The sequence below is a fragment of the Schistocerca serialis genome, chromosome 10, assembly GCF_023864345.2.
Source record: "Schistocerca serialis cubense isolate TAMUIC-IGC-003099 chromosome 10, iqSchSeri2.2, whole genome shotgun sequence".
NCBI classification, from domain to species: Eukaryota; Metazoa; Arthropoda; class Insecta; order Orthoptera; family Acrididae; genus Schistocerca; species Schistocerca serialis.
Genome location: NC_064647.1, coordinates 193767537 through 193793455, shown reverse-complemented (window position 1 = coordinate 193793455; position 25919 = coordinate 193767537).

Below are 25919 nucleotides of genomic sequence, written 5' to 3'. Positions count from 1 at the left end.
TTGTTAAAAAGTCAATAACAAACTTCACGTTGCCGGGCACTTATACCCCTCGCTTTATTTTCCCTTATTAAGGAAACAGAATTACTGACAAAATTCAGAAATTCGAACTCCCATACAGGATTTCCCTCAAAAACACATATAATGAAAACAGTTACCAATAAAGGGTGACTTAACGACACTTCAACACTAGTGCCAAGCTAAGATCCATTTAAATAACGTGATAGAACCACTTACATAAAAAAACTTCAGCAGAAACACTTATCCTTAAAAATGAACGTTCACGTGCTCGGATGTGTTAATAAAATACTAGAAAGAGCTGCGCAAGGAACTCAGCAGATGCTATGCAACTAAAAGTTTAGCCAGATGCCAGTCGCTAATATTTATGGAAACAGGTTCGTATAAGAACAGATTACGTGCAATATATATATATATATATATATACATCCACCAGCTTAACCCGTCTTGACTGAAGGAAGATAAATACTACACTTCGGAAGGCGGTATGTGAACAACTCCCGGTAGTGACCAGGTTCTTAAACACTCCCGGGCCTAGACCTCGGATGACATTTCACTCTCCGCAAAGACACATTCGACTCGATATATGGTTAAGTGTGTCAAGGAACACGTTGCACTACTAATTCGCAAGTTTGACCTTATAATTTTATACATGGACAACTGTATTAATAGAGTGCAGGCTCTGAAAACGCCAACATAAAATCATTTGATTACAAGAAACACAGAGCACTAGTGAAACTACTGAGGAAACTTTCAAATAACGGCAACCGTTTAACTAGGCCAACTGAACTCTTCCACACCATCTTAAAGTTCGACTATGGAAGTGTCACCATAATAATAAAATTGAAATGCCCCTGAGTGCGTCGGTCAACAAAACACAATTACGATCACTTACTTCATATCGCGTACACAATACGAAGGAGCGGGTTCCACAGCTTCACCGCTTCACTTCAAATTTTGTTCGCAGCGAAGTCACAGAACTTGTATCTCCAAGATGCCCATATCGCCAAAACGCCCGACCAATTTCACACTACAACATATACAGGGTGTTACAAAAAGGTACGGCCAAACTTTCAGGAAACATTCCTCACACATAAATAAAGAAAAAAATGTTATGTGGACATGTGTAGGGAAACGCTTAATTTCCATGTTAGAGCTCATTTTAGTTTCGTCAGTATGTACTCCAACGTGACCAAATTGTAAATTTTCACAATCAACATGTGTGGGCTGACGAGAATCCGCACGCAATTGTGCAATCACGTCATCAACACAAATTTTCTGTGAACGTTTGGGCAGGCATTGTTGGTGATGTCTTGATTGGGCCCCATGTTCTTCCACCTAAGCTCAATGGAGCACGTTATCATGATTTCATACGGGATACTCCACCTGTGCTGCTAGAACATGTGCCTTTACAAGTACGACACAACATGTGGTTCATGCACGATGGAGCTCCTGCACATTTTAGCCGAAGTGTTCGTACGCTTCTCAACAACAGATTCGGTGACCGATGGGTTGGTAGAGGCGGACCAATTCCATGGCTTCCGCGCTCTCCTGACCTCAACCCTCTTGACTTTCATTTATGGGGGCATTTGAAAGCTCTTGTCTACGCAACCCCGGTACCAAATGTAGAGACTCTCCGTGCTGGTATTGTGGACGGCTGACGCCATTCTCCAGGGCTGCATCAGCGCATCATGGATTCCATGCGACGGAGGGTGGATGCATGTATCCTCGCTAACGGAGGACATTTTGAACATTTCCTGTAACAAAGTGTTTAAAGTCACGCTGGTACGTTCTGTTGCTGTGTGTTTCCATTCCATGATTAATGTGATTTGAAGAGAAGTAATAAAATGAGCTCTAACATGGAAAGTAAGCGTTTCCGGACACATGTCCACATAACATACTTTCTTTCTTTGTGTGTGAGGAATGTTTACTGAAAGTTTGGCCGTACCTTTTTGTAACACCCTGTAAAGGTCATCACGCTCGTTCGGCAAGCCGTTGTTATTCGTCTCCCAGCGAATGTCACGAGATCTCGAGGGTTACCCGTCGAAGGCTAACAACCAATTCGCTTCGCCCGCCAACCCGGAAGATAAGAAACGCGAAAAGCAAAGATAGCTTAGCTCAACCACAATCGATCTCAACGATACACGAACAAAATAACACTGGCGGCAGCTCGCCACGGTTCAAAAAGTAAACGCACACGCCGCTGCTGTCGGTCGTCATGTGGAGGCCGTCGGCCACTGCGTTTTCCGAGGTGAGAGGTAATGCGTGAAATTTGCTATTCTCGGCACGCTGCTGACACTGTGGAACTCAGAGTACTGAATTACCTAGGGGTTTTTGAAATGCAATGTCCCACGCCGCCTTCAGAGTCTCTTAATTCCCGCCGTACGGTCATAATCACGTGGAAAACCTTCCTCACATCAATCACGTAAGTACATGCGACAGCTGCGCCAATGCGCTGCCCTTTTATACCTCGTGTAAGAGATACGTACGTGTACTGTTTCGCTATCCCGTGGCCTTTGTCAACTCATTGTAATTAAAGCTAATACCGTTTGCTCAGTGGGAATTAAATGATCGCACTTGAGACATTCCAGATTCTCACATGGTTAAGAAAATGCGGAGCCAAGGCAGTTATTTCGGGTGAATAATATTTTGTGTCCTAATCTCTTTAAAATCGTAAAACTTTTGCCAGTTTAACTTACCCAGTTCTTACTAAGCCAGTAGGCTGAAGTTTAAGACATTAGTCAGCAAGAATCAAGATGCAAAAAAAAAAAAAAAGAAAAAATGGCTCTGAGCACTATGGGACTTAACAGCTGAGGTCATCAGTCCCCTAGAACTTAGAACTACTTAAACCTAACTAACCTAAGGACACCACACACATCCATGCCAAAGGCAGGATTCGAACCTGCGACCGTAGCGGTCGCGCGGTTCCAGACTGAAGTTCCTAGAACCGCTCGTCCACACCGGCCGGCAATCAAGATGCAAACAAGGGGGATACGGAAGTACTAAGTATGACGAGATACGGCTGAAGTTCTCTAAGGCTATAGATACAGCAATAAGAAATAGCTCAGTAGGCAGTACAGTTGAAGAGGAATAGACATCTCTAAAAAGGGCCATCACAGAAGATGGGAAGGAAAACATAGGTACAAAGAAGGTAACTGCGAAGAAACCATGGGTAACAGAAGAATTACTTCAACTGATCGATGAAAGGAGGAAGTACAAAAATGTTTCGGAAACTCAGGAATATAGAAAAACAAGTAGCTGACGACTGAAATAAATAGAAATTGCAGGGAAGCTAAGACGAAATGGCTGCAGGAAAAATGTGAAGACATCGAAAAAGAAATGATTGTCGGAAAGACAGACTCAGCAAACATGAAAATCAAAACAACCTTTGGTGACATTAAAAGGAAGGGTGGTAACATTAAGAGTGCAACGGGAATTGCACTGTTAAATGCAGAGGAGTGAGCGGGTAGGTGGAAAGAATACATTTGAAAGCCTCTATGAGGGGGAAGATTTGTCTGTTGTGATATAAGAAGGAACAGGAGTTGATTTAGAAGAGACAGGGGAGCCAGTATTAGAATCAGAATTTAAAAGAGCTTTGGATGACTTAAGATCAAATAAGGTAGAAGGGATAGATAACATTCCATATAAATTTCTAAAATCATTGAGGGAAGTGGCAACAAAACGACTATTCACATTGGTGTGTAGAATGTATGAGTCTCGCGACATACCATCTCATTTTCGGAAAAGCATCATCCACACAGTTCCGAACACTGCAAGAGCCGACAAGTGCGAGAATTATCGCACAATCAGCTTAACCGCTCATGCATCCAAGTTGCTCACAAGAATAATATACAGAAGAATGGAAAAGAAAATTGAGGATGCACTAGATGACGATCAGTTTGGATTTAGGCAAGATAAAGGCACGAGAGAGGCAATTCTGACGTTGTGGTTAATAATGGAAGCAAGACTAACGACAAATCAAGACACGTTCATCAGATTTGTCGCCCTGGTAAAAGCGTTCGACAATGTAAAATGGTGCAAGTTGTTCGAAATTCTGAAAAAAGTTGGGGTATAGCTATAGGGAGAGACGGGTCATATACAATATGTACAACGGCCAGGAGGGAATAATAAGAGTGGGCGGCCAAGAACGATGTGCTCGTATTCAAATGGCTCTAAGCACTATCGGACTTAACATCTGAGGTCATCAGTCCCCTACACTCACAACTACCTAAACCTAACTAACCCAAGTACATCACATACATCCATGCCCGAGACAGAATTCGAACCTGAGACCGTAGCAGCCGTGTGGTTCCGGACTGAAGCACGCAGAACCACTCGACCACAACGACCGGTGTGTGCTAGTATTAAAAAGATTGTAAGACCAGGGTGTACCCTTTCGCCCCTACTCTTCAATCTGTACATCGAGGAAGCAGTGATGGAAATAAGACAGGTTCAAGAGTGGAAATAAAATTCAAGGTGAAAGGATACCGGTGATACGATTCGCTGATGACATTTCTATCCTGAGTGAAAGTGAAGAAGAATTAAATGATCTGCTCAACGGAATGAACACTCTAATGAGTACACAGAATGGACTGAGAGTAAATCGAAGGAAGTCGAAGGTAATGAGAAGTAGTAGAAATGAGAACAGCGAGAAACTTAACATCAGGATTGATGGTCACGAAGTCAATGAAGTTAAGGAATTATGCTACCTAGGCAGTAAAATAACCAATGACGGGCGGAGCAAGGAGGACATCAAAAGCAGACTCGCTATGGCAAAAAAGGCATTTCTGGCCAAGAGAAGTCTACTAATATCAAATACCGGCCTTAATTTGAGGAAGAAATTTCTGAGGATGTACGTCTGGAGTACAGCATTGTATGGTAGTGAAACATGGACTGTGGGAAAACCGTAACAGAAGAGAATCGAAGCATTTGTGATGTGGTGCTATAGACGAATGTTGAAAATTAGGTAGACTGATAAGGTTAGGAATGAGGAGTTTCTGCGCAGAATCGGAAAGGAAAGGACTATGTGGAAAATACTGGCAAGGAGAAGGGATAGTATGATTGGACATCTGTTAAGACGTGAGGGAATGACTTCCATGGTACTAGAGGGAGCTGTAGAGTGCAAAAACTGTAGAGGAAGACAGAGATTGAAATACATCCAGCAAATAATGGAGGACGAATGTTGCAAGTGCTACTCTGAGATGAAGAGGTTAGCACAGGAAAGGAATTCGTGGCGGGCCGCATCAAACAAGTCAGAAGCGAGTGATGACCAATAAATAAATAAATAAATAAACAAATAATATAAAATAAAATGTGTGTGTAGTGGTCTTCAGTCCTGTGACTGGTTTGATGCAGCTCTCCATGCTACTCTATGCTGTGCAAGCTTCTTCCAGTACCTACTGCAACCTACATCCTTCTGAATGTACTTAGTGGATTCATCTCTTGGTCTCCCTCTACGATTTTTACCCTCCACGCTGTCCTCCAATACTAAATTGGTGATCCCTTGATGCCTCGGAACATGTCCTACCAACCGATCCCTTCTTCTAGTCAAGTTCTGTCACTCTCTTCTCAATCCTATTCAGTACCTCCTCATTAGTTTCATGATCTACCCATCTAATGTTCAGCATTCTTCTGTAGCACCACTTTTCGAAAGATTCTACTCTCTTCTTGTCTAAACCAATTATCGTACATGTTTCTCTTCCGTTCATAGCTAGATTCCACACAAATACTTTCATAAACGACTTCCTGACACTTAAATCTATCCACGATGTTAACAAACTTCTCTTCTTCAGAAACGGTTTCCTTGCCATTGCCAGCCTACATTTTATATCTTCTCTACTTCGACCATCATCAGTTATTCTGCTCCCCAAATAGCAAAACTCCTTTACTACTTTCAGTGTCTCATTTCCTAATATAATTCCCTCAGCATCACCCGACTTAATTTGACTACATTCCATTATCCTCGTTTTGCTTTTGTTGATGTTCATCTTATATCCTCCTTTAAAAAGACACTGTCCATTCCATTCAACTGCTCTTCCAAGTCCTTTGCTGTCTCTGACATAATTACAATGTCATCGGCAAACCTCAAAGTTTTTATTTCTTCTCCATGGATTTTAATACCTACTCCAAACTTTTCTTTTGTTTCCTTTACTGCTTGCTCGATATACAGATTGAATAACATCGGGGATAGGCTACAACCCTGTCTCACTCCCTTCCCAACCACTGCTGCCCTTTCATGCCCCTCGACTCTTGTAACTGCCATCTGGTTTCTGTACAAATTGTAAATAGCCTTTCGCTCCCTGTATTTTACCCCTGCCACCTTCAGAGTTACAGAGTATTCCAATCAACACTGTCAAAAGCTTTCTCTAAGTCTAAAAATGCTAGAAACGTAGGTTTGCCTTTCCTTAATCTTTTTTCTAAAATAAGTCGTAGGGTCAGTATTGCCTCACGTGTTCCAACATTTCTACGAAATCCAAACTGATCTTCCCCGAGTAAAATTAAGCACGAGTTAAACTAGCCAAGCCTGCAGGTGGCGCTGTCGTATTTGACCACCAACGAAACCTGTGCAATGTCATGAATACTTTTCAAGTGCCAGTCGTGGTCAGAACATTGTTCTATGTAGTTTTTGGTTCATTACGCCGGAGTTGAGTGATTTCGAATCTGGGTAAGTTGTTGGCGCTCGTATGGTGGGTTTTTCCGTAATCGAGGTAGCCGAAGTGTTTTGGTGGTTCAAAGAGCTCCGTATGAAATATTTATGCCGCATACAGGGAAGCCAGAAAAACATCATCTGATAAGTCACAACAGCGACGAAAGAATATATTGAATGATTGTGACAAACTGTCCCTGAAGACGATTGTGACGGAAAATAAGATGACGACACCTGCAAAAGTCAATGCAGAACAGTCGCAATCGCGATCTCTGTCAGCACCAAATCAACACGAGGGGTGCTCCACAATCATGGAATTGCAGGGGCCGCGCGGAGTGGCCACGTGGTTTGAGGCGCCATGTCGCGGATTGCGCGGACCCTCCCGCCGGAGGTTCGAGTCCTCCCTCGGGCATGGGTGCGTGTGTTGATCTCAGCGTAAGTTAGTTTAAGTTAATTTAAGTAGTGTGTAAGTCTAGGGACTGATAACCGCAGTAGTTAGGGCCCTTAGGAATTCACATACAATTGAACAATTGAATTGTAGGTCAGGTGGAATTAAAAAAACTTTTCACCAGTGATGGAAATGCCCTGAACAGGAAAATGTGGTGGGTGCGAAGCCATAATACCTGGACTGTAGAAAAATATGAGAGAGTCATTTGGTCACAAGAGTTTTGTTTCATACTCTTTCTACACTACTGGCCATTAAAATTGCTACACCAAGAAGAAATGCAGATGATAAACGGTTATTCATCGGACAAATATATTATACTGTAACTGACATGTGATTACATTTTCACGCAATTTGGGTGCATAGATCCCGAGAAATCAGTACCCACAACAACCACCTCTGGCCGTAATAACGGCCTTGATACGCCTGGGAATTGAGTCAGAGTTTGGATGGCGTGAACAGGTACAGCTGCCCATGCAGCTTCAACACGATACCACCGTTCATAGACAGTAGTGACTGGCGTATTGTGACGAGCGAGTTGCTCGGCCACCATTGACCAGACGTTTTCAATTGGTGAGCGATCTGGAGAATGTGCTGCCCAGGGACGAAACCTGGGTTTACTTCCACCAACCGGAAACGAAGAGAGCGAGCAAGGAATACCGCCATTCCTCATCACCAAAACCAAAGAAGCTTCCAACAGAACCATCAGCAGGGAAGGTTATGCTGACTCTCTTTTGGGACGAAAAAGACGTCATTTTGGAGCATTACATGCCTAGAGCGACCACTGTCACCAGTGCATCATACACAGATCTCCTAAAAAATCATCTGCTGCCTGCAATCAAATCAAAGCGACGTGGATTGCTGTCAGCAGGTGTCCTTTCGCAACATGAAAATGCAAGGTCCCACACTGCCCGTACAACAGTTGCAACAATCACATACCTGCATTTTGAGTGTCTTCCTCATCCACCATATTCACCAGACCTTGCCCCAAGTGATTTTCATATGTCTGGACCACTCAGACGCAGTGGGAGGAAAGAAGTTCCGTTCTGATGAAGAGGTACGCCACGCGCTGCATGAGTGGTTGCACGGACTCGCAAAAGAATTTTTTCTAAAGGAATTTATGCACTTTGAAAATGCTCGAGGACTTGCATTGAGCGTGGAGGAGATTATGTTGAAAAGTGATACAGCTTTGTACCACTTCTTCACAATAGATAATATTTAAAAAAGTGTTTAAGGTTTTCATTTGACTCACCCTCGTAACAGAACATGAACTGAAGTCGCGAAGCATTCCACAAGTTAAAACAAGAAGGACCTGCCAAGGGAGGGGAGGACAGAGGGTGGGAGGAGAGGTGATGAGGGGGAGCGGGGTGGGGCGGCAGGGGAGAAGGACCTGGGCGCACACCAAGGCAGAGGGGATGGGGTGGCAGAGGGTGGGAGAGGGAGCAATCTGGGAAGGAGTGCAAACACAAGGAAAGGAGGGGGAAGGAGCAAGAGAAGGATGGGAGGGGGCGGGGTAGGAAGTGGGATGTTGCGAAGGGAAGGGAAGGAGAGGGAGCCCTAGGGTGGAGGGGAGAGGAGGGTTGGGGTCAGATTTGGAAGAAAGGATTGATGTCGGGACGAAGCTCATCATCCGGGATGGGGAGACGGTGAAAGTTTGTTTGGGATACGACATGGCAGGTGTGGAGGTGCAGGGTGGGTGGGACACAGTGGTACAGGTGCGGCAGCGTATGGGGTTTGGAGAGGAGAGGAGACGCCGGGGGGGGGGGGGGGGGGGGAGGGGATTGAGGTTCTGTATAGTGTAGAGGATGCGGATGTGTTCGGGTTAAGTAAGGAGATGTGGGAAGGTGAGTAGGTTATAAAGGATCCTCGTGGGGGACGGAAGACCGATACACAAGACGAGGCAGAGCGCATGGCGTTCAAGAATCTAGAGGGATTTATACAGGGTGAAAATTATTTAAACTGACAAATTCTGGGAGGTTGTAGGGCATATCAAAACATTTTTTTTCCCTAATGTCATTTTTTCCTATGAGGATTATTTAAACAGGTGGAGGCCGTATTACACTCTTCAGTTGTTAGAGGCCGTATTACGATATTCAGTTGTTAGAGGGCGTATTACGCTCTTCAGTTGTAGGCAACTGCTGTCCACCAGTGTAGTAGTGCCTTGTCTCTGTTTACTAACGGAGCGATACACCTGGAGTGAGTACACTGATATGGTTGGTGCGTGCTACGTAGCGCACCACAGCGGACGAGCTGCACGGCGGGTTTATCAACAACAATATCCTAATCGCCGTATCCCGCATCATACGACCTTTGCTGCTGTGTACCGACGTCTGCGTGTGACCGGGTCATTTAGCAAATTACCTGGACAGGGACGCCGTCGCACGGTAAGAACGCTGCAATTTGAGGAAGCTGTCTTGCAGCATTTGGAGCGGGATCCTTCAATCAGCACTCGTTCAATTGCACGTAACATGGGGACGAATCAGACGAATGTAAGAACAGTCCTTCGAGAGCAATTGTTATGTCCATTTCACTTATAGCGTGTCCACAACCTGGAACCAGTTGATTATCCACCCAGAGCACTGTTTTCGCAGTGGTACCTGGAACAGTGTCAAATACATCCTACATTTCCATCCTGTGTGTTGTTTACCGATGAAGCAACGTTCCGGCGTGATGAAGTCTTCAACATGCACAATTCGCATGTTCGGAGTGACGATAACCCACATGCCACAGTTACTAGCGCTCATCAAGTGCGGTTCTTTGTTAATGTGTGGGTCGGCGTTGTTTGGGACTGTTTAATTGGACCGTATCTACTACCTAGGCCATTAAATGGCAGGCACTATTACAATTTTCTCGCCAGAGCATTTCCAGAATTGCTGGAAGACGTCCCGCTCCCTGCAAGACAATGCATGTGGTTCCAGCATGGCGGGGTGCCGGCAGATTTCAGTCGTCGTGTGCGTCGATTCCTGGACCGACGGTTTCCAGAATCGTGGATTGACAGAGGTGGTCCTGTACCGTGGCCTGCTCGATCCCCTGATGTGTTCCTTCTGGACTTTTTCGTGTTGGGAGAGATGCGCAACCTTTTTTACGCAACTCCTGTTGCATCAGAAGAGGATCTGGTTGCCTGGGTAGTAGCAGCAGCAGCAACAATTCAGGATACTCCTGGGGTTTTTTCCCGTGGCAGACAGAACATGATCCGATGGTGTAACCTTTGTTTACGTGTCAAAGGAGGCATTTTTGAAAATATACTGTAACTGAAATTGGGTTGTGTTAATGTGTTGTCTCTTGGTCATAAAAAAAATGGAAAAGTGTTTGTTGGTTTAATTAATGTGCCGACTGAGAAATCTTCCTCTACCGGTTTTAATACTCCTCGTAGGAAAAAATGACATTAAGGAAAAATATTTGTTTTAATGTCCCCTACAACCTCGCAGAGTTTGTCGGTTTAAATACTTTTCACCCTGTAGAATTTAGTTTGGGGCATGTCATTTTGTTTTATAGGGTGGAGCCCCTCCACGTCCACGTTGGCATGGCCAACACAAAAGGTATACTGCTATCTCTGAGTGTTGGTTAGTTTTCACTAAGTGAGGTGTCGCAGGATGTGGGTACTGCGATGTTTGCTTACATCAGGTTATGATTAACCACTAATACGCGCTCATCTGGAGGTAGATTGGATCGAAAGTTGAACAGAAGGTAGCGGTTTGAAGGGCAGACGAAAACAAGTGACAAGGCAAGAGCCAAGGGGAAAACCTCTCCGATAGTTGGGTCGGGTTTTCTTGCTACCTGCGACTGCTCATGGAAGGGCTGGCTTTGTTAGTAGTGGGTATCATTCACGTGGGTACCTTTGACGTTATGGGAGCGGTGTTACTCGGCGACTGCAACTGGGTACCGATGTTGGCTTCTGAGTCAGCGTCAACATACCTGTAACAGTTGGATTCATCAACGTTTAGTGTCCGATAGGTCATGTATCGGATTCACAGTGTAGGGTAGTGCTGGCAGTTTGTTTGTGCGTTAGTGTGCGAGCTTGTCGGCTTCCCTGCCGTTGCCTGTTGGTCGGCTTTAATAGAAGCTGACAAAAAAATGGTTCAAATGGCTCTGAGCAGTATGGGACTTAACTTCTAAGGTCATCAGTCCCCTAGAACTTAGAACTACTTAAACCTAACTAACCTAAGGACATCACACACATCCATGCCCGAGGCAGGATTCGAACCTGCGACCGTAGCGGTCGCTCGGTTCCAGACTGCAGCGCCTAGAACCGCTCGGGCACCCCGGCCGGCTTCAGGTGACATATCGAGTCAATGTTGGTGATTTGCAGGACTTACCGATTTTGTCGCTTGTCGGTGTATGTTAGCTCGCCATAGGTAGTTATGACCTAGCTAGTAATGTCTTTGGCCGCTTATGCCTCCACAGTGGTTGTGCAAGGCAGGTGAGGATGGGAAACGCCTTGTGCTGCCCTGTATAGCCGGGGTGCGGAGGAATTCGTGCCGGTCCAGTTCCGCACACGTGACACGGCGGAGGAAATAGGATCCTGGCACGTAGGATCCCTGGTGGCCCTTGTCCTGCCGTCTGTCGTCCTTGCTGTGATCGACGCACTCCGGGTACGCGACGCCGTGTGCATATGCAACCCCGTGACGCTCCAGTGTTTGAGGGGTTGCCGCGGATTAGGCGAACGGCTGGCATATGGCAGACAGGGCTCCTGTTCACACTGCTCGTATCATACAAGGAAAGTTTTGTGAGCACAACGATGAATTTTTGCATCTCCCGCGGCCAACACAGACACCGTATCTCAATCTTATTGAGATGTTATGATCTACTTTGGAGAGAAGGATATGTGATCGCTATAGGCCTCCATCATCGTTACCTCAACTAGCCAGTGTTTTGCAGGAACAGTGGTATACGATTCTGTTGAAAACAATACAGGACCAATGTTTATCGATACCGAGACGCCGGGAAGCTGTTCTGAAGAACAACTGTTTTCGTACAGCGTGTTAGGTACGGTAAAGAGTTGTGTCTGAGGTGTTTTCTGTATTTTAGTCCATACCCCCTCTCCCTCCCCCCCCCCCCCCCTCCCACAGTATGAATGTAAAAATTTCATTCTGTTGTTTAATGCATCTCATGTTGAAGCTCACGATATGGCAAAGCGTGATATCTGTTCTGTATTTGTTTGCTGCAAACGCAAGTGCATCTAGATACTGTGTGTGTGTGTGTGTGTCTGTGTGTGTGTGTGTGTGTGTGTGAGTAAGGTGGCAAAATGTGTGTCGTCAGAAGGAATTTCTCATGAATACTGTGATGCAGTGCCGTGTAAGTATTCTAAAACATAGCGAAGAAGCAATGGGAATTTAAAAAAAGAGCGCAATTAAGATTCATGGCGAAAGGGCCTCAGTGGTAAGATTCGCTGATGACGTTGCTATCCTTAATGAAAGTGAAGAACTGCAAGATGTGCTGAATGGAATGGGGAGTCTAGTGTATACGCAATATGGATTGACAGTAAATCGGAGAAAGACGAACGTAATGAGAAGTAGCAGAAATGAGAACAGCGAGAAACTTGACATTACAATTGGTCATCACGAAGAAGACGAAGTTGAGGAATTCTGCTGCTGCTGCCTAGGCAGCAAAGTTACTCACGACGGATGGAGTAAGGAGGACATAAGATCAAGCGTAGCACTGGCAAAAAGGTTATTCCTGACCAACAGAAGTCTACTAGTATCAAATATTGGCATTAATTTGAGGAAGAAATTTTTCGGAATGTTGTACGTTCGGCGCACAACGTTGTATGGTAGTGAAACATGAACTGTGGAAAAACTGGAAAAGAAGAGAACCAAAGTATTTGATATGTTCGAAATTAGGTGGACTAATAAGGTAAGGAAGGAGAAGATTCTGTGGAGAATCATTAAGGAAAGGAATATGTGGAAAACACAGACAAGGAGAAGGGACAGTATGATAGGACATAAGACATCACGGATTAACTTACATGATCCTAGAGGGAGCTGTAGAGGGTAAAACCTGTAGAGGAAATCAGAGATTAGAATAAATCGAGCAAGTAATTGAGGACGTACGTTGCAAATGCTATTCTGCTCTCTACGCTGAAAAGATTGGCGCAGAAGAGGAACTCGTGGTGGGGCCGCATCAAACCAGTCAGGAGACAGAAAAAAACCCACACAATCTTTACGTTTGGTGCACATTGGAGTCAAGTAAATTTCCGTTATTCCCAACAGCGCAACTCCACTATAGTCTGTCGGTATATGGTCTCAAAAATAATATTCCTCTGACAGCCCATCTGCTGATGAGTCTGCAATAATATAATAAATGAAATAAAATTTAAAAAACGGGTGGTTTTGTACGATACTAACAAAAATCACCAATTTAAACTACAGTTGCAGTCCGCTACCCGCAATGGATGTAATGATCATGCTTTAAAGCGAGACATGAAGCAATAAAGCAATAGTCGCCAAAGATTATATATATACAAGACAGTGATTGAACTGGAATGTTAGATGATTATTCAATTTTCCCCTTTTTTATGTTTTCTTCTTCTTTTTCTTTTCCCAAAACCAGTTCATTCTTTGACTGTGTTCATGTTTCCTTTGTTCTGTCCATATTTTCCCTGGTTTCTTCCTTTCTTTTATTTAAAATTTCGTGTTCATATTTTTGATTCTGAATTTTCCTCTTTCATCTATCGTTTCTTTGTTGATTCCTGCCTGTTTAGGTTTTCTTCTATTTCATGTAACCAGTTGGTTTTTTTGATTGAGCTGCTGAGTACATAAAAAATCCTCTTTGTGAGTCTGGCGTTCGTTCTGTGTATGTGCCCAACGTGTTAACCGACGTTTCCTGATTATGTCTGTAAGTCTGTCTGTATGTTCGTATAGTTCTTTGGTTGGCCTCTTCATCCGTATACCATCTCTATGTAGAGCACCAAAAATTTTTCGAAGGATTTTACGTTCTATCTTTTGTGTCTCTGTGATGCCTGATGCCCCGATTCCGGCCGTTTTTGATGCATAGAGGGCTTCTGGTAGTGCAACTGTATTGTAGTGACTGAGTTTCGCCTTTCTTGAGATGCTTCTTTTATTGCAGTGCGTCCATGTGAGTTTGTACGCTTTATGAAGTTTTTCTGTTCGTTCTGTATTGGATACCTTGTTTGATCCTCCTATTTCTATGTATTCTCCAATATACTTCAATTTTTTCACTCTGTTAACCAATCCCTATTTTGTGTGCATAGCTTGTGTTTTGTTGCTCTTTTTTCCATATATTGTCTTTTCTGTATGATATCTGTAACCTCGTTTGAGCAGACACTTCATGTAAATATTCGAGGGCTTCTTGTGCTTCTGCCGGCCGAAGTGGCCGTGCGGTTAAAGGCGCTGCAGTCTGGAACCGCAAGACCTCTACGGTCGCAGGTTCGAATCCTGCCTCGGGCATGGATGTTTGTGATGTCCTTAGGATAGTTAGGTTTAACTACTTCTAAGTTCTAGGGGACTAATGACCTCAGCAGTTGAGTCCCATAGTGCTCAGAGCCATTTGAACCATTTGAGCCTTCTTGTGCTTCTTCTGTGTTGCTGCTGAGTATTGCCAAGTCATCTGCAAATGCTAGGCATTTTATGATTCTTTTGTTTGCATGTGTTTGTCCTAACTGAACTCCTTTTACTTTTTCTTCCCACTGCTTGAAAATTTTGTCCATGACTATGTTGAATAGAAGTGGCGAGGGAGCATCTCCTCGCCTGACTCCTGTATGTATCTGAAATGGCTCTGAGATTTCTCTGATAAATTTTATTTTGGATGTAGTGTCTGTGAGCGTCTGTTCTATCAGTGCCCTAGTTTTTCTGTCTATTCCATATTCTTCTAGTGTGTCAAGAGAGCCTGCCTGTCAATGGAGTCACAGGCATTCTTAAAGTCCACAAATGTAACTACAGTGTTGTTCGCCTGTCTAACCTTCGAGAGTGTTCTCAGGTTCCAAATTTGTTCAATACAGGACCTTTCCTTTCTGAATCCTGCTTAGCATTCACCCATCTTTGTATCCAGTTGTGGTTTCAGTCTGTTCAGTAACGCCTTTTACAGAATTTTGTAAGCGACCGGTAATAATGAGATCCCTCTGTAATTATTAGGGTCTGTCCTCTCGCCCTTTTTGTGGAGTGGATGAATCAGTGTGTATCTCCATTCCCGTGGAATTTTCTCTGTACTCCATATTTCCAAGAGAATTTTATGACTTTTCTTTGTAATATTTTGGTCTGTGAGTTTCCAGATCTAGGCGATAGTGCCATCTTCCCTAGGGGCTCTATTCTTCTTTAGTTTTTGTATAACCTTCTCTACCCTCTGTGATTGTAGGCGGCTTCGAGTCTGGGTTTGGTAGTGTTTTCGTGAAGTGTAATTTTTCTTTGGGTTGCTCACAGATGAGAACTTTATCAAAGTATCCTTCACGAATATTGCAATTTTTTTAGTGTTTGTTTCTAGAGTTCCATTTGTTCTTCTGAAGCAGATATTTGGAGGGTGATAACCCATTATATTTTCCCTGAATGTTCTGTAGAAATTTCTCGTATTATTTCTCTTAAAGTGTTCCTTGATTTCATTTAGTTTACATTTGTCGTATGCCCTTTTCACTGCTGTAATATCTTTCGAGGATTGCTTTTGGACTTTGTAGACATCCTGCCATGTTGCAGTTGTTCTGTTGCTGCTAAACTTCTACCATGCCTTAACTCTTTGTTCAACTACCTGATCACAAGTTGCATTCTACCATCTATGTTTGCGTTTCCTGGGAGGCTGACCCCGAAGCATTGCATTCTGAATTGTCTTCGCCAGGTCTGTCCAATTCTCTGTTGTATTCTGGCTGATTTCTTCAATAATTTTGTCTTTGTTTATCTTTATGTATTCTGGATCTGGTCTTATAATTTTGTTCTGTGTTGTCTTTCTATTCTTTGAAATTGGCCTAATCTTTACTTGTAGCAAGTGATGGTCGGACTCGAAGAATTTTTGGCGAGTTCTGACATTTAGAATTTCACTTGTTATGGCTACATGGTCTGTTTGGAATTCTCTCCACATGTTTTTGGGCGTTTTCCACGTTGTGAGTTTTCGTCTTGGTTTCTGAAATTGTGTCGACATAACTCTTAAGTTAAAATTTTGACAGTACTTTATGAAATGATCCCCGTTCTTGTTTGTGCGTTTGTGTGCTGTGTATGGGCCTGTTATTTGCTTGTACTTCTTATCTTTGCCTAGTTGTGCATTGAAACTCCTAGTAGAATTTTGAGGTGTCTTTCTGATATTTTGTTTGTCAGTTCTTCGATGTCTTCCCAAAAGTATTCGACTTCTAGTGCTTTCTTCCTGTTGTGATCATTTCTAGGTGCATGTGCGTTGTTGATTGTGTATCTTTTATTCCCTGATTTGAAGGTTATTGTGGAGAGTCTTTCTAATAATGAACTGAAATCTATGATGCTATGAGAGATTTATGTACTGCAAATCCTGTGTCGATATTCGTTTGGTGTTTCCCGCCTGACAGCAGGTTTTCTTTCGTATATCCTGTAGTTTTCCATCTTTAAATGATTCTCGTCAATAGAACGCGTCTCTTGTATCGGGACGATATTGATGCGAAATTTTTGTAGTACATCAGTAAGCTGTTTGAGTTTGCCTATCGGAACCAATGTACTGGTGTTGAGTGTGTGCCAATAAAATGTTTGCGATGAGGTTTCGAGGAGCTCCGACTTTTCTCTGTTTCACCATATATCATTATATATTCTGGTATACCGGCAGTGACGCGGTTCTGGCAGAATGAGAAATTCGAAACCCTGCTTCGGTGAAAGACGAGCGAGAAAAGCTGAGTTGTAGGTTGTGTACCCGGGAACGACTTTGGAGAAGAAAAATAAGAAGCGAGCTAGAAACCGCGGGCAAGTCGCTGCCCAAACAAGTGACAGCGTTTCAACAGAACGGCGCGTGACTTGCGGACTGTGCAGAGACAACTGGGTTGTCCTTTCCAGTTAGCGGGCAGCGTCGCACCAAGGGACGGGGCCTTGGAGGAAAAAGTATCTGCCGCGGTCTCGCTAGGGAGGAGTCATGGCCCTCGCAGTGCCTCGCGTTGCGGGACATCACAGGGAGTTAAAATCAGGATGATTCAGATGTGCGACAGTTTTGTCTGGGACAAAAAATTAGCTAGACTTGATAAAATGATTAAGGCAGTGTGTAATACACCGAAGTGCCGAAGAACCTAGTATAGGCATGCGTATTCAAATGCAGAGACATGAAAAGAGGCAGAATACAGCGCTGCGGGCGGCAACGCGTGTATAAGACAACAAGCGTCTGGCGCAGTTGTTAGATCCGTTACTACTGCTACAACGGCAGGTTATCAAGATTTAAGTGAGTTTGAACGTGGTGTTATAGTCGGCGCAGCATCTCAGAGATAGCGATGAAGTGGTGATTTTCCCGTACTACCATTTTAAAGAGTGTACCGTGAATATCAGGAATCCGGTAAAAGATCAAAAAGATCCGAAAAAGATCCTGCAAGATCGGGCCAACGACGACTGAAGAGAATCGTTCAACGTTACGCCTCGTGTTGGCCCGTCAACACCGACATTCGACTGTTGATGACTGGAAACATGTTGCCTGCTCGGACGAGTCTCGTTTCAAATTGTATCGCACGGACGGACGTGTACGGGTATGGAGACAACCTCGTGAATCCATGGACCCTGCATGTCAGCAGGGGAGTGTTCAAGCTGGGGCGTGTGCAGTTGGAGTGATATGGGACCCCTGATACGTCTAGATGCGACTCTGACACGTGACACGTAGATAAGCATTCTGTCTTATCACCTGCATCCATTCATGTCCGTTGTGCATTCCGACGGACTTGGGAAATTCCAGCAGGACAATGCGACGCCCCATACGTCCATACTTGCTACAGTGTGTCTCCCGCAACACTCTTCTGAGTTTAAAACCTTCCGCTGGCCACCAAACTCCCCAGACATCAACATTACTGGGCACATCTGGGATGTCAGGCAACGTGCTGTTCAGAAGGGATCTCCACTCCACGTACTCTTACGGATCTATGGACCGCCCGGCAAGATTCATGATGTCATTTCCTTCCAACACTACTTGAGACATTAGTCGAGTCCATGCCACGTCGTGTTGTGGTACTTCTGCGTGCTCGCGGGTGTCTTACACGATATTAAATACACTCCTGGAAATGGAAAAAAGAACACATTGACACCGGTGTGTCAGACCCACCATACTTGCTCCGGACACTGCGAGAGGGCTGTACAAGCAATGATCACACGCACGGCACAGCGGACACACCAGGAACCGCGGTGTTGGCCGTCGAATGGCGCTAGCTGCGCAGCATTTGTGCACCGCCGCCGTCAGTGTCAGCCAGTTTGCCGTGGCATACGGAGCTCCATCGCAGTCTTTAACACTGGTAGCATGCCGCGACAGCGTGGACGTGAACCGTATGTGCAGTTGACGGACTTTGAGCGAGGGCGTATAGTGGGCATGCGGGAGGCCGGGTGGACGTACCGCCGAATTGCTCAACACGTGGGGCGTGAGGTCTCCATAGTACATCGATGTTGTCGCCAGTGGTCGGCGGAAGGTGCACGTGCCCGTCGACCTGGGACCGGACCGCAGCGACGCACGGATGCACGCCAAGACCGCAGGATCCTACGCAGTGCCGTAGGGGACCGCACCGCCACTTCCCAGCAAATTAGGGACACTGTTGCTCCTGGGGTATCGGCGAGGACCATTCGCAACCGTCTCCATGAAGCTGGGCTACGGTCCCGCACACCGTTAGGCCGTCTTCCGCTCACGCCCCAACATCGTGCAGCCCGCCTCCAGTGGTGTCGCGACAGGCGTGAATGGAGGGACGAATGGAGACGTGTCGTCTTCAGCGATGAGAGTCGCTTCTGCCTTGGTGCCAATGATGGTCGTATGCGTGTTTGGCGCCGTGCAGGTGAGCACCACAATCAGGACTGCATACGACCGAGGCACACAGGGCCAACACCCGGCATCATGGTGTGGGGAGCGATCTCCTACACTGGCCGTACACCACTGGTGATCGTCGAGGGGACACTGAATAGTGCACGGTACATCCAAACCGTCATCGAACCCATCGTTCTACCATTCCTAGACCGGCAAGGGAACTTGCTGTTCCAACAGGACAATGCACGTCCGCATGTATCCCGTGCCACCCAACGTGCTCTAGAAGGTGTAAGTCAACTACCCTGGCCAGCAAGATCTCCAGATCTGTCCCCCATTGAGCATGTTTGGGACTGGATGAAGCGTCGTCTCACGCGGTCTGCACGTCCAGCACGAACGCTGGTCCAACTGAGGCGCCAGGTGGAAATGGCATGGCAAGCCGTTCCACAGGACTACATCCAGCATCTCTACGATCGTCTCCATGGGAGAATAGCAGCCTGCATTGCTGCGAAAGGTGGATATACACTGTACTAGTGCCGACATTGTGCATGCTCTGTTGCCTGTGTCTATGTGCCTGTGGTTCTGTCAGTGTGATCATGTGATGTATCTGACCCCAGGAATGTGTCAATAAAGTTTCCCCTTCCTGGGACAATGAATTCACGGTGTTCTTATTTCAATTTCCAGGAGTGTAGATGTACCAGTTTCTTTGGCTTTCCTGCGTACAACAGCTCTGTGGGCTACCGAAATTTTTCCTTGCTATTTTACTTTTCGATGTATTTTTCTTTGAATCAGAGTTTCTACGTAATTGTACTAATTTTTGTATGATGAAATGAAATGTTTCCTCACTCTGAAGTTAAATAAATGATAATTCTAAGCTCGTTGTAAGAGATACGCTGGCTTAGTCGGGTCGATGCGATATTGACAGAGAGTATACTGAACTGGCAGTTGTATTATGGGGGCACAAGCGCGCCAGCAGTTGAGTTCAGTGCAGAGCAGGACGTGGAAGAGAGAGACAGAGAGAGAGACAGAGAGAGAGACAGAGAGAGACAGAGAGAGAGAGAGAGAGAGAGAGAGAGAGAGAGAGAGAGGCAGTCGAGTTGAGTCGCGAAGCTACTCTTGTTTGAGAAACGGTCGTGATGCAGTGGTGCTGAAGTACATAATGGCTCGGCGTGCATCTGGAGTAGACGGACCGACTACCGGGTGATCAAAAAGTCAGTATAAATTTTGAAAACTTAATAAACCACGGAATAATGTGGATAGAGAGGTAAAAATTGACACACATGCTTGGAATGATATGGGGTTTTATTAGAACCAAAAATAAAAAAAGTATTGCTAGAAGCGTGAAAGATCTCTTGCGAGCGTCGTTTGGTGATGATCGTGTGCTCAGCCGCCACTTTGTCATGCTTGGCCTCCCAGGTCCCCAGACCTCAGTCCGTGCGATTATTAGCTTTGGGGTTACCTGAAGTCGCAAGTGTATCGTGATCGACCGACATATCTAGGGATGCTGAAAGACAACATCCGACGCCAATGCCTCACCATAACTCCGGACATGCGTTACACAGTGCTGTTCACAACATTATTCCTCGACTACAGCTATTGTTGAGGAATGATGGTGGACATATTGAGCATTTCTTGTAAAGAACATCACCTTTGCTTTGTCTTACTTTGTTATGCTAATTATTGCTATTCTGATCAGATGAAGCGCCATCTGTCGGACATTTTTTGAACGTTTGTATAAGTTTGGTTCTAATAAAACCCCATGTCATTTCAAGCATGTGTGTCAATTTGTACCTCTCTATCTACATTGTTCCGTGATTTATTCAGTTTTGAAATTTATGCTGACTTTTTGATCACCCGGTATATGTCATTAAAATGGCACACTATAATCACCTCAAGAGGATGCAGATCAACATGAAGAGTATTGTTAACCCAGTTTCATTTGTTACGGAGCTACAAGAAGAAGAGTTTGTGCCACGCATTGTAAATGAACAATGCCTTAGAATGCTCCGACGACATATCAACCTGAAGTAAGATCCAACTAAGTACTTGATCAGACGTTTATACGGCTAGCCAGAGGCGTAGTTTATTTTGTATTTGAATAATACCGAGTTATACTAAAGGCTTTACCTCCACTTTTAGCTAAGTCAAAATACGTAAGTTGGATCCCTCCTATCCATCACTGACGACCCGAAAGGGTCCTAATGATTGATAAACCATTGCAGTGTTTTATGAAAGAAATGACAGCAACTAAAATTTCAATAATTTGCAAATCAATATTTAATGCAAGTGCTTCAATGTAGTAACGAGTAATTTCACAGACAGTGCTTAACAGAGTAAAATTCAGTAAAAGATATTTTTTGATGTACTTTTTTTTCATGGATAAATAAGTTTTCAATTTTATGCAACAGCAGTCAGTCAGAAATACGTGTTAACGCCTTGAGCCAATGATAATATTAACTGCAGAAAATGATTAGCTGTAATTGTTAACACTGATAAAAGTTGAAGTTACAGGAAACGAATGAGTTGGTAAAATCTTATCATGAACTTTGCCATAGTTTTACAATCGAAATTTGACTCTGCAAATTATGTGACTTTGTCACATAGGAAAATGATCACTGAATCTTATATCATTTCGATAAATTTTAAGCTAAATGACAACATTCAGCAAGGAATAAATATAAATACCTTTTTTTGGAAAATCAAAGGGAGTAAGCATTACTGTGAGTGGCGTCACGAGTTTCTGCATTTACCCAACTGCGATGAGGTTTTTTGGTTTTGTGATTATTAATAATTACACTACTGGCCATTGAAATTGTTACACCACGAAGATAACGTGCTACAGAAGGGACATTTAACCGACAGGAAGAAGATGCTGTGAATTGCAAATGATTAGCTTTTCAGAGCATTCACACAAGGTTGGCGCCGGTGGCGACACCTACAGCGTGCTGACATGAGGAAAGTTTCCAACCGATTTCTCATACACAAACAGCAGTTGACCGGCGTTGCCTGGTGAAACTTTGTTATGATGCCTCGTGTAAGGAGGAGAAATGCGTACTGTGGTGTCACCGCCAGACACCACTTTAAATCGGCCGCGGTCCGTTAGTATACGTCGGACCCGCGTGTCGCCACTATCAGTGATTGCAGACCGAGCGCCGCCACACGGCAGGTCTAGAGAGACTTCCTAGCACTCGCCCCAGTTGTACAGCCGACTTTGCTAGCGATGGTTCACTGACAAATTACGCTCTCATTTGCCGAGACGATAGTTAGCATAGCCTTCAGCTACGTCATTTGCTACGACCTAGCAAGGTGCCATTAGCAGTTACTATTGATGCTGTAAAACATGTACCGTCAAGAGCGATGTTCACCAATTGTGGATTAAAGTTAAGTATTCCAGCAGCTCCGTACGTTATTGGCTATATTAATTACCTTGTCCTGTTCCAGACTTCAAGCCAGCCTGCGTGAGCTTAAACGCGTGCCCTTCGGCCTCCCGTCCTAGTGGATTGGCTGTCTTGCCAGTCCACAACACGTACCATCATGTTTTCGAATTTGATAAAGGTCGGATTGTAGCCTATCACGATTGCGGTTTATCGTATCGCTACATTGCTGCTCGCGTTGGTAGAGACCCCAACGGCCTCGTATCACTACCAGTCGAGATGATAGGCATCTTATCCGCATGGTTGTAACGGATCGTGGAGCCACGTCTCGATCCCTGAGTCAACAGATAGGGACGTTTGCAAGGCAACAATCATCTGCACGGACAGTTCGACGACGTTTGCAGCAGCATGGAGTATCAGCTCGGAGACCATGGCTGCGGTTACCTCTGACGCTGCATCACAGCGACGAACTCAACGACGAACCTGGGTGCACGAATGGCAAATCGTAATTTTTTCGGTGAATCCAGGTTCTGTTTACAGCATCATGATGGTCGCATCCGTGTTTGGCGACATCGCGGTGAACGCAGATTGGAAGCGTGTATTCGTCATCGCCATACTGGCGTATCACCCGGCGTGATGGTATGGGGTGCCATTGGTTACACGTCTCGGTCACCTCTTGTTCGCATTGACGGCACTTTGAACAGTGGACGTTACATTTCAGATGTGTTACGACCCGTGGCTCTATCCTTCATTCGATCCCTGCGAAACCCTACATTTCAGCAGGATAAAGCACGACCGCATTTTGCAGGTCCTGTACGGGCCTTTCTGGATACAGAAAATGTTCGACTGCTCTCCCTAGCCAGCACATTCTCCAGATCTCTCACCTATAGAAAACGTCTGGTCAATGGTGGCCGAGCAACTGGCTCGTCACAATACTTGATGAACTGTGGTATCGTGTTGAAGCTGCATGGGCAGCTGTACCTGTACACGCCATCCATGCTCTGTTTGACTCAATGCCCTGACGTATCAAGGCCGTTATTACGGCCAGAGGTGGTTGTTCTTGGTACTGATTTCTCAGGATCTATGCACCGAAATTGCGTGAAAATGTAATCACATGTCAGTTCTAGTATAATATATTTGTCCAATGAATACCCGTTGATCATCTGGATTTCTTCTTGGTGTACCAATTTTAATGGCCAGTAGTGTACGTCGTTGCATGTCATGGGGTGTAGTTGGAATGTCTGTGTACACAGCGTCTTTCGACTTTCACCGAAGAAAAAGTCTACGAGCGTCAAATACAGGGATCTAGCGGCCAAAGTACAGATCCTCTGCCTCCAAACCAACGATTTTGGAACAAGTGCTTCGTGCGCTAAAGGCTCGACAGCCATCATTTCAGTACCGTAGGTTCCTCTTAGTCTGCTGAGGAACGTCTTCCAGCATCCGAGGAAGATGGTCTGTTAGGAGGCTGCGATTCTTGTGCACGTTCAGTGTTCCATCTATGAAAAATGGACCTATGACCTGATGGTTCAGTGTCCCATACCACTATCTTACGCACTATGGACGATGACGTTCCGCCTGCCGAAGAACACAGGGATTTTCAACAGACGAGTAGCGCATGTTTCGGTGGTTTACCTGCCCGTGATTGGTAAGTGTGTCGTCATTAATCAAGGCATGTGATACACCCGGAGTATCCTGTCCTTATGGCCATGTGCAGAAGTTGACACGATTCTCATAACCATGGTGAAGAGAGACGTTATAGGGATGAAACCTATGCCGATGGAGGATGCTTACGACATTTGCCTGACTCGTACCACCCCCCCTGCGGGTCCGGGGTAAGAATAGGCCTGAGGTATTCCTGCCTGTCGTACGAGGCGACTAAAAGGAGTTTCAACAGTTTCGGCCTTCCATGTGATGGTCCCCCTTGGGGTTTGATCTCCATTTTTCAAAATTCTACAGAAGTACGAGCCTTTTGGGGAAGGACACCTTACGTGGTGTACCACTGGTCCTACGTGCACTAAGACCTTGGCACTCAGCATTGCACTGGCGTTGTAACCATACCCACTATTCCTCAAATTGGGCCTAAACGCCTGATGGGTTGTCCAAGTTACGCCCATAGAGCATCTCTATATGCACCAGCTGTCATGATGGACTTTCCATGGCACCAGAAATCCAGCACGGTAGCCAGCCCGTTGTGGTGGGGTCGTCATGTACCCTCTAGGTTGTAGCCCCCTGACAACACAGGGATCGTACTGCCGATACCTGAGCTGCACCCTCCCCACGTCGGCCAATGAGTAGATGCCCGTCTCCTTGGGGCATCAGGACTCCCGGCAATGGTCATCCTGCCAGGTGGCCCTTGCTGCGGCTGGGTGGCGCCCGTGGGAGAGCCCCTGGTCGGAGTGGGTGGTATCGGGGCGGACGTTTCGCAGATGAAACGTCAACACGTATCAGGTCGCTCTGCGGCCGAGTCTTTCAAAAGAAAAGGTACCGTTTCTAGTCCTGGTTCTCCTGCCCTTTCCCCCTTGGCCACTCCATGGGAGGAGGGACAGGCCCGCCGGCTTGGGGCGAAGTACTTCCCCCGCTATTTGGTCTGTTCTCGAACCGATGGGGGGACATTCGCCACCTCCAAGCCCATGTTCTTTGTTCAGCACATTGAGGACATCTTCGGGGAAATCGAGGCTCTCAGCAAGATGCGTTCAGGGTCCGTTCTTATCAAGACCACCTCCGCCACACAGTCGGCGGCGCTCCAGGTGTGCGACCGCCTAGGGGACATCCCAGTATCCATTGTCCTACATCTGGCACTCAATAGGATGCAGGGGGTTATTTTTCATCGTGACCTCCTGCTACAATCTGATGAGGCGCTCAGGGCCAACCTGGAGCGCCGAGGCGTGCATTTCGTCCGGCGAGTCCAGCGCGACCCCAAAGACCGTCGCATCGACACCGGGGCCTTTATCCTCGCCTTCAAGGGGGACGTTCTCCCGGAGAAGGTAAAGGTGGTGTGCTACCGGTGTGACGTGCGACCTCACGTCCCGCCTCCTATGCGCTGTTTTAGGTGTTTGCACTTTGGGCACATGTCGTCACGGTGTGAGGCTGAGCCCCTTTGTGGCGATTGTGGACGTCCTCTTCGTGAGGAACATACATGCACCCCACCACCTCGGTGCATTAATTGTCCTGGCGTCCACTCGCCTAGATCCTCAGACTGCCCCGCATATCAGAAGGAGAAGAAGATACAAGAAATCAAAACTTTGGATCGGCTCTCTTATTCTGAGGCCCGGAAGAAGTACGACCGCCTCCATCCCGTGCCATTAACCACTTCGTTTGCCTCAGTTGTGTCCACTCCTTCCGCGGTATCCTCATCCCTATCCTGTCCCCCTCCGCCTCCTCTGCCCATCAGGGGGCTCTGCCTCCGCCTCCCAAAACCCTCCCTTCCAAATCCTCCTCCCCCGTGGCCCCCACCCCCTCTGCCCCAGGGGCCACCCTTCCTCCTCCTCCTCCCCCCACGCCACCTGAGAAGCGGTCCTCTTCTCAGGCGTCCATCGGGGAAACGTTCCGGACCCCGGCTTCCGAGGAC